Source organism: Callospermophilus lateralis, chromosome 6, assembly GCF_048772815.1.
Source record: "Callospermophilus lateralis isolate mCalLat2 chromosome 6, mCalLat2.hap1, whole genome shotgun sequence".
In the NCBI taxonomy this organism is placed as follows: domain Eukaryota; kingdom Metazoa; phylum Chordata; class Mammalia; order Rodentia; family Sciuridae; genus Callospermophilus; species Callospermophilus lateralis.
This window is the reverse complement of record NC_135310.1, coordinates 130,353,554-130,363,474: the sequence shown is the minus strand read 5'-3', so window position 1 is coordinate 130,363,474 and position 9,921 is coordinate 130,353,554. Positions and strand designations below refer to the sequence as shown.

Here is a 9,921-nt window from a genome sequence, read left to right as displayed (position 1 = left end):
ATCCTTCAGAAACAGAAGGAAAAACAATGCATTTATTTTCAAATACCCAGTCTCAAAGATTTTGTTATAGAAACACAAATGAACTGAGAAGGAAATTGGTGCCAAGAGGGAGGTATTGCTATAGCAAACAGCTAAAATTGTGGGACAGCTTTGAAACAGGGTAGGGGGTTAAGGCTGGAAAGGTTTTGAGATACATGTAGCAAGAAGTGAGACTGACAGTAATAGCATTAAAGGCAATTCCGGTGAGGACTCAGGCTCAGAAGAGAAGAGTTGTAGGGAAATTCTCTCTTCTCAGAGACTACTTAAGTGGTCATGAAAAGGATGGTGATAGAAATATGAACAATAAAGCCTATCATGATGATGTGTCAGGCAGAAATGAGAAATATATTACCAGGAACTGGAGTAAAGTCTATCCTTGTTAGAATCTAACAAAGAGTTTGACTAAATTTGTCCTTGTCACAGTCTTGTGAAAGACAGAATTAAGAGACTCAGACACCACATAAACCTTAATAATATTTTAATAAAACATTATCAGAATTTTAATAAAAATATTTATGTGAACAATGCAGAGCACTTTTCATTTTATAAAATACCTTTATCTTAGTATTTCCAGAAATCTTGTGAGAAAGGATTCTACCAATTAATTTTTAAAATAAAAATAAAGTCCAGAAAACAAGGAGCTTATCTGAGATTATGCAGGTAGTTATTAGTAGAATCAGATTCCAAACCCAATTGTTTTTTTTTAAGTATTGTATTTATATATTTAAGGTACACAAAATTGTCATGGGTAAATGGGAACCGGAAGCTTCAAGTCTCATCTCTTGTGTTCCAACAAAAGAAAATGTAAAGTCAGACACAAAAAGCCAAGCAAGAGAATTTTATTTTAAGTGAAGTAAGTTTCAGGCAACAACAAAAACATTCACAAGAGAGAGTGAATTGTATCCAAGTGGAGGAAACATAATACTTCTTCCAAACTTATTACTGTTTTGATGTTTGCCAGGAAAATGGGGGTCCACCTTCTGTAATCATCACCATCCTGACACTTAACTTCTCATTCATGTTGAGCAGGGTTGTTTTTGTCCTTTTAGTAACTGTTATGATGGCCATCCCATTCAGGGGGACTTCATCCACAAGTCCAACCTAAGTTAATGTGAGTGCTGAAGTTGACCACCAGCAAACTTTATCTTAGTGCCCCTGTGCTACTAATGAAATTTCCCTTCAGGTATACATTAAGAAACTCATAGCTATAAATCCTTCCTTTACAATGATCCCAGTAGAATTATCCCCACAAACCTTTTATTCTTGACATATTTTTAATTGACCTTGTTTCCACCTGTTTATTTCCAGGGTTAGTAAACCTGTTGTTTTTCTACAATTTACTTGATTATTCATTGGTCTTAAAGAGAATCAAAAAAAAAAAAAACATGACCCTACTATGTTACTGGTTTTTATTCCATTATTCATTACTAAATACTACCTTAAAACATAAGTTACAAATAAAATGGTAAAATGGTACTAAAATGGTTACTATACTGAAGCCAATTCTAAGTTTTCAATCCCAGTATGATCCAAGATCATGTCCCCCTGGCTATGGAAGGAAATAAAACATATAGGACAAAAGATCCCTGAATATTTGTAATCCCCTGCTCATTGTGTTCACTAAGTATTTACTTCAATAGATGTCTTCAGAGGCTTTTCATGGCATCCTGGAGTCCAGGATCTTAATTTTGTCCATGTATCTTAATTTTGCCAAAGATAAAAGAGCCAAAGTGGTTATGATTCTGAGTAGAAGTGTTAATGAGCTGGAGATCAATTCTGTATGCCTTATTCATTACCTGTGAAACAGACTGAAATTAAGGGCCCCACTAAAATTGAGGGTCACTTCCTCATATTGAAAGTGAAAGCTAAATGGGCTGGCTCCTGGCCTGGGGGACTGGAAGGAAGCTATGAACAGAGATTTCTCCCTATCTATCCTGCCTAATGCAGGCTAACTAAATCTGCATATGTACACTTCCTACCTTTCATCTCATTTTGCCACCTCTTCTCTTTCAAAAGCTTTCCTCCCCCTGCCAGAAACTCCCCAAAAATAGAAAATTGAAACAACAACAATAAAAAATGTTTCTTCTATTTTCCTTCAAAGATGGCTTTGAATAAAACCTGTTTTCCCAACAATTTGACTACAAATATTTTTGGATGAATGCAATGGACCCTCGCCTCTTCTTCCAGGGTGCAGTAGTATGTCAGGTAACACCTGAACATGTGAAATATAAGAGTCTGTGATGATTGATTAACTATTGGCTCTGTGCTCCAGAGCCACATTTCTCTATGTTGTGTGATACTTAGAATTGAGTTCTGAAAACTTTATTTTTGCCACTTGGTTTTGCATAAATTTTTTCTAATAGGAATAACCAGTGAAATCCTGAGGACAAAAGTAGATTGAAAGCAATTTAATTACATTTTCCTGTTGCTGCACTCATCACAACAGGGACCTCTTCCAAGTTCCTTAGGAAAACCCAAGCTGGGTGCAGTCCCTGGCAGTGCTGTGCACATTAGCTCTCCAGTGCTTCTCCCCCAAGTTTCTTCATTTTTATACCAGGTCTCTTTTTCCCTTCTTTTTTGACCTAGCTCTAGAGATAGCAACTGCTTCCTGCAATTATTATTATTACCTATGGGTTCCCTGGTTTTGTCCTTAGATTTTTTTCTAACAAAAAAAATATTTAAAATTTAGAAAGGACAAATGATTAATAAAAGTAGCAACATGAACAAATCTTAAGAGCATCATGATGAATGAAAGAACCCAAATATAAATTTCCTGTTGTAAAATACCAAAACGAATTTATAATGACAGCAGATAAAGTGGTCACCTGAGGTTCTTTTGAGGGTAGGTTAGGAGGTTGATTGCAAAGAAGCATATGAAAACTTCTCAGTATTAAAAAAAATGTTTTAAATATTGATTGAGGTGGTAGTTACCTCAAAGTATATATTTGTCAAATTTCATCAAAGTATACACTTAAAGTGGGTACATTATTATATGTAAATTATTCCTCAATAGACTTGACTAAAAATTATAGAGACATGTCCTGAGATGAAGTTGGGCCTTCTTCTGTCTGCCTCATTCTAAAAGCATAATCAACTTGGTGCCTTGTCAAGATGCATTCTATGTTCAAATTTAGAAAGTTATATATTAGCAAATGTTTTCAGAGAAAACTTAAAAAGATTTCAAAGATAAAAATAGACCAATACAAAGTCTAGTGTGAAACAAAATCCTACAAAATCCCTCTAGTGACAGTTTGAGTCATATCCCGAAGTTGTCCTATCAGTAACTGAAGCCTTTACATCCCACATTGTCACTCACTATTTAAAGCTTATCTCTTATGGAGGATAAATTCTCAGGCATGTCCATCCCTTTTGATGTAAAAGAAGTGCAGATTCTGGCTTTCCATGGTCAATCCTCTGACAAAAAAATAAAAATGAATTTACTAGATATTGAGAGTAAAAGAAAAAAAGCAAAACAGTGTTAATAATAATAATTATAATTTCTAAAAGAATATAGGCAGAGAATTATCAGAATTTGTCGTATTCTCCACTTGAATCACTCAGATCCATATTAAGATCCTCATTTTAACTTCACTTATTCTTCTGAAAATAATAGATAAGGCACCAATTTCTAGGGGAAAATAATCACTAACAGAAAAGAGCATATAGGTAGAAAGACAGCCTTCACTCCTAAAGGTGAACCTTAGGTCATACTGATATTTATCACTTCCATCTTCTACCACTAATTTAAACTCCCTTAACCATGCTAGCACTCCTGTTTATCTAAGTTTTCGTCTTATTTTGTTATTTTTTTTAATCCAAAGGACCTGAACCACTATTATTTTTCCCTTAATAGTCTATGGATGCTAATTTTGTCATTCTTTCTTTAAACCTCACACCAGAACTTCAAGTGATTCAACACTGGATCCCCTGAGTTTCAAATATACTGCTGTGATCCCTACTATGCAGCAGGAATTCTATCACCTCTGATGATTAAGGTCAATTATCATTATGGTAACTCTTTGTCTGCTGATACATCATATGAATAGTTAAAAGTGACTAGATAATATCTATAGTTTTGGGGTTAGTGAAAATCGTGTTGTATCTGCTAGTGGAAACATTACCCTTCTTAGATAAAACCTCTGCTTTCATTAAACTTAAAGTTGCAAGGCAAGAGGCATAAAGCACCCAAGAGAAAATAAGTAATGATGTCATGGGCCACTTGTACTTTCATATCTTCTTCTTACATAGTCTCAACTATGTAGCAGGAACAAAGTAATAATATCTATTGACAACACCAGTGACTACATAGAAAGGTGAGTTCCTTGATGTGAAGTATTATAATACACATCAGACCTTCCCTGAGCCATCAGAAATTGGTGCTGACACAAACCCTGTAGGAAGAAACCAAAGCTAAGCTTGTTCTCTCTGCTTGCAGGTCATATACTTGGGAGTAGTACCTAGATTAACCTTGCTGGGATATAACTTATGCAAATAGGCCCACAGATACTCCATTTGTCACTTAAAGTTGAAGCACTTGGCAGTTGAAGAACAACAACTGACCAAGATTCAACTTTCCTGTTTTCTTTCCTGGGGAAAGACATAGAATTTTTATCCATACAGATAATAATAGTACTGTAAAATCTCCTAGATCTTATCACTCTAAGCAACATGGTCACTTGTGTAGAATCTGGAATGCCTGAAAATCCCTCTTTTATTCTGGGCTCTACTCAATGCTATTGGTCTTCTAAGCATCCAATAAATGGGCCAAAAAAGTACTCCTAAATATAACTTATGCTGTCTCCAAAACTCAAAAAATATCTCTAGGTTATAGAAGGTGCCAGATTTGAAGACTTGTATTTTTGTTTCATTAAAGAGTATGCGTAACATTCTCCAGATGACTCTACACCTTGAAACACTTCATCAGTTAGAAGAGAGTTTATTCCTCTGCCTGTGGAGTACATATTTCTTATGAAAGCCTGCACCCCTTCCAGCTCAATAGGTCCAGTAATGCTTAGTAAGTCAGTAATGTTTTTGACTCAATTTTCAGATGATCAATAGCCAATTGGATTGTTCAGTGACAGAGTCAGAGAATTAATATGGCCTTGAGACAAGACTGTGAATATGATCTGTTGTTCATCTCAAGTAAGTACAAAATACTTCTGATTCTTCTTGCTAATGAGTGCTGAAAATAATGCATTCACCAAATCACTTATGACAACTACCAAGTATACACAACTCAGTTGTATGGTCAGAAATCTAGAAATGGCTAGTGGTGCCCTGTGGAAATTGTGAACCCACTGTGAGGTGGACTCAGAAAAGTGATATTTTTATCACCTGACTTTAATGCAGCAACACCTACTCTCCAGTCTAACAGAGGACCATAAAAAGCGTCTGTGCTACCTGTTGCTGTCTTGGTTAAAGCTTTGTAACCAAAGCTTTTAAAAGACCTGAATATTTGTCTTTCCAAAGTGTGCAATCATACAGATAAACAGACAAAGCTCTCTTTTGGACAAAAGCTAGGAAAAATTTTGTTACTATATATTCTTTCTGTGGCACTGCAGGTCTTCCTTCACGAGTACCCTGCATCTCCATCAATTGACAGCCCCTTAGAACTCGCTCAGGACTGTGAACTTAAGTGAGGGAGGAATTGTGATTTTTTTCCATTGAATCAGTTAATATCAACTTTTAGCTCATCCACTCCTGATACAGAGCAAGCAGTCAATATTCATACTGGTTTGAATAGAACTTTTCCCATGATCAGTTTGTCATTAGTGTTAACCATGTAGGTAAAAATTCCCCGATTGTCATTCCAACTTTGCTGCCTGCTACAATAATTTCATCCATTTTTTGTCTGACAGATATTCTGCTAATCACATCTCTAAGGGAATACAGTGTTTTTCTCCACCAACAACCAGCTCATACCTGTGGGCCAGCATCATCATATTATCAGACTAGCAAATGGCTGAAAAGTGTAGAAAAATTAAGATAGTTTAAGGATTTGGGGGAGTATGTATATGTGTGCATAGGTACAAGTGTCTGTGTAAGAGAGAAGAGTGAAAGACTGTAATGACTTCAGATACCAACTACTTGAAATTAGACCAAATTTCACAGGTTATGAGCACAGTCCTCCAAAAGACTGTCCTCATTCCAGGTATAATCTGTAGATTTCAGGATCAGAAATGATCATCCTCACCCATGGATATCTGGATACAAATTTGGAGGTCTCTAGCACACCCTCAAGTGACTCACAGGACTGAGGAAAGTGATATACTTATGATTACAGTTTTATCACAGAAAATAATACACAAAGGGGAAATTCATCAAGCAAGCTCTGTGAGGGTCCCAAACACAAACTTTCTGTCTTGTTAAGGTACATTACTCTTCTAGCACACTGGTGTTCAAAACTATGGACAATACTGTCATCCAAGAAGCATTCCTGAACTTTAGTGTCAAGTTTCTACTTAGGCTTTCTTACAAAGGCATAGTTGATTCAATTATTGACCATGTAGCTAAACTCAATCTCTAGCCCCCCTCCTCATCTCATGAAGGTCAGGATACTATCACCATGATTCAAAGCCCCAAATCTCCAATGACTTGGATAATCATTCGAGCATGGTCAGCCCCCATCCTAAGCTATCCTGGGGCCTACCACAAATCATGACATGAGGATAAACAAGTATAATCCAGGTGGTTCATAAATAACCAAGACACTTCTGCCACTTGGGAAATTCCTAGGTTTTTAGAAGCTCTATACTAGGCACCAGAGAAAAAGAACAGACAAGTTCTTTATTATACATCAGGTTTCTGCTCTCATCCTTCCCTTTTCATCCTACTCTTTTAGTTCTCCATTGGTCTTAATAACCCTGATAATGGGTACTTATGGGTTTGTTTATTATATTCTTCCACCACATTAAAAGGTAACTTTTATGAGATTGTGGAATTTGGTTTGTTCATTCCTATGTTTTTTGAACTCCATGATATAATTCATGCTCAAAATTCCTGAGAGAAAAATAGGAAAACAAATAAAGAATTATTTATTATAGTGAAGTCATAAAAATCTTAATGTAAAACAGATATAAGTCTTTTTAGTCCCCTAGGTGCTAATAGCAGTCTTTAAAGAGCTTCCTCCCAAATATTTTTATGGACCTACAGGTCCATAAAAGAGACACACCACCATAAAATGGGAGGCACAAGTGGACAGAGCCTTATGGAGTATCCTGCGTGACCTGATCTTCAACACAAGGAAGCCAATAATGTAGAAAGAGGAGAGGAGAGTGAGAAAGAAAGCTCCCATGGATATGCTCCCTGTGACAACAGAAAGAACCCACTGGTTGAGTTCTGTGTTACTGCAGGCCAGTTCCAGGAGGGGTTTCACATCACAGTAGAAGTAGTTGAGTTTCAGAGAATGGCAAAAGTCCACGTGTGCAGTCATGACAGAATGCATCAGAGGATAGAAGAAGCTAATGAGCCACACAACAGCTGCCAACAGAATACCAGCTGGGGGTTCATGATGACAGTGTAGAGAAATGGGTTGCAGATGGCCACAAAGTGGTCAAAAGCCATCACTGCTGGCAAGATGGCCTCAGTACTTCCCAGAAAGTGGAAGAAGTGTAGCTGAGCCAAGGAAAGATATGGCCCTGCGAGTGGAGAGCAGGTTCATAAGCACCTTGGGCAGTGTCACTGAAGAATAACAAATATCCAGGCAAGAAAGGTTTGCCAAAAAGAAATACATAGGGGATGGAGTTTGGTTTTCAAAATTACAATCAAAATATCGCTCCATTTCCAACCAAGTTGATCAGGTAAATAATTGAAAACCTCACAAAGAAGACTGCCTGCAGCTACTGAATACTGGTCAGGCTGAGTAAAAGAAATTCATCCACTGTAGTGACATTCTCCGTCCCTCTGGGGAGCAAATAAAAAACTAATTAGTTATTTTTTACTAATGCTTAATTTTAAACTGTGGGGCTTAAGTTAAGCAAGTTTACTATTTGGATTAATCTAGGTTGTGAACTACAGTATCAGTAATGTTTAAGAATAGCAAAGAGATGGGGATATAGCTCAGTGGTAGAGCACTTATCTAGCATGTTAGAAATCCTGGGTTCTATCTCCAGCACCCCCCAAAAAAATAGTAAAGCTGGTTTATGGACAACAAAATTAAGGAATGTCAACATACCTAGTACATTAATAAAATGACATTAGACTAATAAAAGCAGCATATTATGAATAGGTCAGATATGGATAAAGGGAACTTTTTTTATATGTGGGACCTGACCATAACCTCATGTATAGCATTAGAATTAGAGTTTAGATAAGTTTTAAACATACAAAGGAAATAGCTATTCAATTTGTGATTGCAGGTTCTAGCAGTAATATAGATATAATTTCGTGGGATTTTTTCCACTTCTAAGGTGCGAAAATTTCACAAGAAATAGACACATCCTTCCTGACAACCTAAACCTTCAGTGAAACTAAGAGATATAAAAGCCCACAAAACCCAAGTTATTGTGTAAATAGAAGGGGTTAAAAAAAAACAGCAGAATTTGCATCATTAGCTATAGGGAGCCAGTCTGAATGATTCACATCCTCCTTCCCTGAGCGGGGAGGTTCTGACTGTTACTACATCTCGTAGTGACCTGGACATTGCCTGGGTCCTGGAGGTTGAGGACACCTCTTCAGACATAGGCATGTCACCTTATGGATTGAGCTATGCTCATCTGTTCCTTTGTATATTATCTCTTTGCCCTGTTTGGAATAGAATGTTCCATGGAAACACTCTTTGTGTGTCCCTTTCTCTTTCTCTGACTTTGGGTGTTGGCTTTCTAGATGTCAGTCAACCTGCCAGACTCAGCCCCCTGATACCTGACTCCTTGCCTCATTTGAATGGCTTCTCCTCAATAAAAGGGTTCAGTGGGTGCTCCTTGCTCTCTGTTTCCACAGACCCCTAAGGTCAGAGGAGCTATCACAAGACCAAAAGCAAAAGGTATTTCTCTGTGTCTGTGTGATTATTTCATGCCAGCCCAGTTCACCTGGAGTGATCTTGAGTGTTTAGTCATGGGACTCGACAATCTAGAGCTTGATGAAGAATTCTTAAACTTAAAGCCCAAGGCATGACCCATAAAGAAGAAATTTTAAACAATTACCTCAACACACACACACACACACACACACACTCCAAAAATATTGCTCTGCAAAACACTACATTAAAGAATGGAAAGAGACAAGTTGCAGACTGGGAGAAAATATTTCCAAACCACATATTTCATAGAGCTCTAAAAACTCAACAGTATAAAACCAAAAAGTCCAATAAACAATCATCAAAACACATAAATAGATATGAACAGAAAATGACATGCAGATAGCAAACTACCACATGAAAAGATGTTCATTTTTTCATTAGCCCAGTGCAAATTAAAATAATGGAAAGATATCACAACACATCTATCAAAATGGCTAGAATAAAAATAGTTATGACACCAAATACTAGTAAGGATGCAGGGAAACTGGATCACAAATTTAACATTAGCCAAGATGTAATGCTTAGTCATATTGAAAGTATGTCACTTTCTTACTAAGTTAAAAATGAACCTATCATATGACCCAACAATTGTACATCTGGGTATTCTTCCCAGAGGAAAAAAAATTGTGTTTATAGAATTAATATCCATAATATTTAAAGTTGGAAATAGCCCAAATGTTATAATATAACATTTCTATTTGAACCACTTTAATATCTTCTAATTACATTTGCTTACAAATCCTCCAGGATCCAACTGTGGCTTAGCTCTGCAGTCTAAGCTTTGCTATTTCTCAGATCTGATCTTCCTTGGTAGTTTTCAATTACACAAATGTGCCAAGGTTTTCTCCAACAAGGATTTCACTCAT

The 9,921-nt window shown here is 36.7% G+C and overlaps 1 pseudogene; it reads right to left on the bottom strand.

Annotated features, from left to right (window-relative positions):
• Positions 1-7,177: 7,177 nt before the first annotated feature.
• Positions 7,178-9,921, bottom strand: LOC143402116 (olfactory receptor 12D3-like; annotated as a pseudogene).